Source organism: Moschus berezovskii, chromosome 6 (assembly GCF_049115385.1).
Source record: "Moschus berezovskii isolate FMDL1 chromosome 6, NW_MosBer_1.0, whole genome shotgun sequence".
In the NCBI taxonomy this organism is placed as follows: Eukaryota; Metazoa; Chordata; class Mammalia; order Artiodactyla; family Moschidae; genus Moschus; species Moschus berezovskii.
In genome coordinates this window covers 117,314,450-117,318,506 of record NC_142465.1, presented here as the reverse complement: position 1 = coordinate 117,318,506, position 4,057 = coordinate 117,314,450, and the positions used below count along the sequence as shown (strand labels likewise).

Below are 4,057 nucleotides of genomic sequence, written 5' to 3'. Positions count from 1 at the left end.
CCCTTTTGGAACTCCTGGAGGCTCTGTGACCTACGTTGTTGGGGCGGGAGCGGGGGAAGGGGCTGTGCAAGACCTGGCATTTATTTCTGAGGTTTGTGTTTGTAGTAGAACTTTGGGGAACTCCTTGGCTGTTCTTCTACTCTGTGCTTCCACTGCAGGGGGCATGGGTTCTATTGCTGGTCAGGGAACTAAGATCCCACAGCCTCTGCAGCACGGCCCCAAAAAAAAGAAAATTTGTGGAGAGTACAGAAAAATACACACAGGAAAAGAAATAGTCACAGGAAAAAATATATATGCGGAAAAAACAAAAACTATACCCAGGAAAATAGTGGACATCCAGAGGCAAACAGTTAGAACTGAGATGAAATCACACGGTCCACTGTGCGGCTGCTGCTTGCCCTAATGGCAGGTATGCTTTCCCTCTATGGTCAGAAACTCACCATAAGCCTGATGGATCATGGGTTTTATGTAGCAGATCCCTGCTGTTGGACAGTTAGGCTGTTTCCAGTTTGTGGATTTTGTAAATAACAGTGACTATCTCCAGCCTCCTCTCTGGTGGTTTCTTTTAGGATAGATTCCTGGAAAACAGAGTGTGGACACCGGGAGTTCAGCATCCCTCACACCCAGTCTTGCACAGATCATCTCTGCCATGTCAGAAGGTGTCCCCAGTCCTAACTTCGGACAACCCCATGTGACCCCAGTCTTTTCCATTGTACACTTTCCTCTGGACACCCTGAAAGAAGTAGAAGTTAGTAGCCCCCCTCTCCACAGAGAGACTGAGGCTGAGGGCAGTGAGTGGCTTTCAGGGTTAGGAGGGTGGGGGTGGCCCAAGGTGAGGCGGGTGTCACCTTGTCCTGTGGAGGCTATAGGTAGAGAAGGGAGTTCCTTCATTCAGGGTCCAGGTAAAGAATCTGCCTGCGATACAGGAGACCTGGGTTTAATTCCTGGGTCAGGAAGATCCCCTGGAGAAGGGCATGGCAATTCACTCCACTATTCTTGCCTGGAGAATCCCATGGACAGAGGAGACATAGGATACAGTCCGTGGGGTTGCAAAGAGTCCGACCAGACTGAGCAACTTCCACTTTAACAGCCCCTTTACTCTCTTGAAGTGAATTCACAGCTGATAGATATCATACTGAATTTTTAAGAAATCAACGCAAAGCTCCAACTATATTATAAAAGCAAATTAAAAAGGAAAGGGGGCGATCCAGTAGGTTAAGACTTAGTGCTTCCACTGCAGTGGGTAACGAGTTGCATCTCTGGTCGGGGAATGAAGATCTCACATGCCGTTGGGCCGTAAACAGAAAAAAAGAAAGAAAGGAATGTATAAAGTGATGCACATTTCAGCATGTCAGTGCTGGGCGCAGGCCCCGGAGGAAGCACCGGCCTGTGCCCAGACACAGGGGCTCCGCCCGGCGCAGTCTCGCTTCCCGGGCTCTGCCTCGCCGCTGCGGTTCTCCCAGGCCCGGGCACAATCTTTGCTTAATCTCCAAAGAAGGCAGGACCCAGTACCTTCGGCTACAGCGCAGCTGCACTGTTGGCAATCCATGTGTGTTCTCACCGGGCAAAAAGTCCTGCGTCCTCGTACAAGAAACGGAGCGAAACCCCGGCCGAGAGACTCGTAACCCGCGCCTCCAGCCCCGGGACGTCTCGGGCGTTGGAGGGCCAGCGGGACGCCCCACCCCGTGCACTCTTCACGTGACCGGATCCCCGCCGCCCTGGCCGCCAGGTGCGACCCCAGAGTTGCGAAATCTCCCTGGTGGAGGGCCATCCCACTCACTGTCACAGGTATGGCATCAGTTAAGGACCCTACATCAAGGTTGTATATTGTCACCCTGCTTATTTAACTTATATGCAGAGTACATCATGAGGAATGCTGGGCTGGAAGAAGCACAAGCTGGAATCAAGATTGCCGGGAGAACTATCAATAACCTCAGATATGCAGATGACACCACCCTTATGGCAGAAAGTGAAGAGGAACACAAAGGCCTCTTGATGAAAGTGAAAGAGGAGAGTGAAAAGGTTGGCTTGAAGCTCAACATTCAGAAAACAAAGATCATGGCATCTGGTCCCATCACTTCATGGGAAATAGATGGGGAAACAGTGGAAACCGTGTCAGACTTTTTTTGGGCTCCAAAAATCACTGCGGATGCTGATTGCAGCCATGAAATTAAAAGACGCTTACTCCTTGGAAGGCAAGTTATGACCAGCCTAGATAGCATATTAAAAAGCAGAGACATTACTTTGCCAACCAAGGTCCGTCTAGTCAAGGCTATGGTTTTTCCCGTGGTCATGTATGGATGTGAGAGTTGGACTGTGAAGAAAGCTGATCGCCAAAGAATTGATGCTTTTGAACTGTGGTGCTGGAGAAGACTCTTGAGAGTCCCTTGGACTGCCAGGAAATCCAACCAGTGCATTTTAAAGGAGATCAATCCTGGGTGTTCATTGGAAGGACTGATGCTAAAGCTGAAACTCCAATCCTTTGGCCACCTCATGCGACGAGTTGACTCACTGGAAAAGACTGTGATGCTGGGAGGGATTGGGGGCAGGAGGAGACGGGGACGACAGAGGATGAGATGGCTGGATGGCATCACTGACTCGATGGACATGAGTTTGAGTGAACTCTGGGAGTTGGTGATGGACAGGGAGGCCTGGCGTGCTGTGGTTCATGGGGTCGCTAAGAGTCGGATACGACTGAGCGACTGAACTGAACTGAACTGCACTGAAGGACCCTATTCTAGTGGTAGTTTAGGGGGCCGGCACCCAGTGGGGGCAGTGCAGAGGCGACCTGGATTTTCTCCCTCTGTCTGGAGCCCAATCTCAGACCTCCTCCGGCTTTACCAGCTTGTTTTTCCACTGACCTTCCGATGCCGGATTTTTTATTGTGTTGTGGTGCTGTCAAGAGTTAACTAACTCCACTCGCGGGACTTCGGAAAGAACAACAGCAGTGACTCATAGGGCACTTAGTCCGTGCCTGGCACTGTGCTCAAGGCATTGCCTGTATTTTCCATTGATTGTGTGTATTAATGTCTCAGTCGTGTCCGACTCTGCGACTCCATGGACTGCGGCCCACCAGCTCCCTTGTCTTTGGGATTCTCCGGGCAAGAATACTGGAGTGGGTTGCCATGCCCTCCCTCCTCCAGGGGAGCTTCCCAACCCAAAGACTGAACCCGTATCTCTGGCATTATACGCAGATTCTTTACCGACTGACCCAGAAGAGACCCGGCTTTCATTAACTCCTCAGATACGACTGACTACCCATCTCATGCCAGGGTCAGTGCAGGAGGTTCAGTGAAAAAGCAATTCCACATGTTGCATACTTTAGTCGCAAAAGCCTGTGTTGTTTGCCCCATTTTCACAGTACAGATCAGGAAGACACAGGCATATACATACACAGGAAGGAAAAGCGGCTGGCTTCTGAAGGTTATACAGCCTGGAAGTATGACACGGAACTGCTTGACCCCCATGCGCTGCATTTAAAAACAAACGGCTAACGTTATAAAAAGGGCTTCCCTGGTGGCTCAGAGGTTAAAGCGTCTGCCTCCAATGCGGGAGACCCGGGTTCAATCCTTGGGTCGGGAAGGTCCCCTGGAGAAGGAAACGGTAACCCACTCCAGTATTCTTGCCTGGAGAATCCCATGGACGGAGAAGCCTGGTGGGCTACAGTCCACGGGGTCGCATAGAGTCGGACACGACTGAGCGACAAAACGGAACGGAACGTTATAAATGTCGGCCGCCCACACAACCCTCTTTAAAAAGCCGAAGCAAATTGTTCGCTGCAAACTATAATCCGGAGCAAACACACTACCCATGATTACTTTCGACCTTAATCCTGTACATAGACACACACCCCAAGACAATTCTACTTTTTAAAGTAAAAGGGGACGGGCAGATCGCAACTCCCAGGCATCCCGCAAAGTAGGCGGGTCACCTTAGGGGCAACCTTTACCCGCTCAAAAATTCGTCTCACATTAGCAGTGAGGATTCGGGCGTCACCCCGAATCGTTATTTTCCTTACTCATAAGTTTAAGGCATGAGGAAGTACCTGTTTTACTTC

At 50.5% G+C, this 4,057-nt stretch overlaps 1 non-coding gene across 1 annotated transcript; it reads right to left on the bottom strand.

The window, feature by feature from the left end:
- Window positions 1-3,885: 3,885 nt before the first annotated feature.
- Window positions 3,886-4,035, bottom strand: LOC129537344 (U12 minor spliceosomal RNA). Its single transcript, XR_008682001.1, has one exon. It is a non-coding gene; the product is annotated as a U12 minor spliceosomal RNA (small nuclear RNA).
- Window positions 4,036-4,057: the final 22 nt, after the last annotated feature.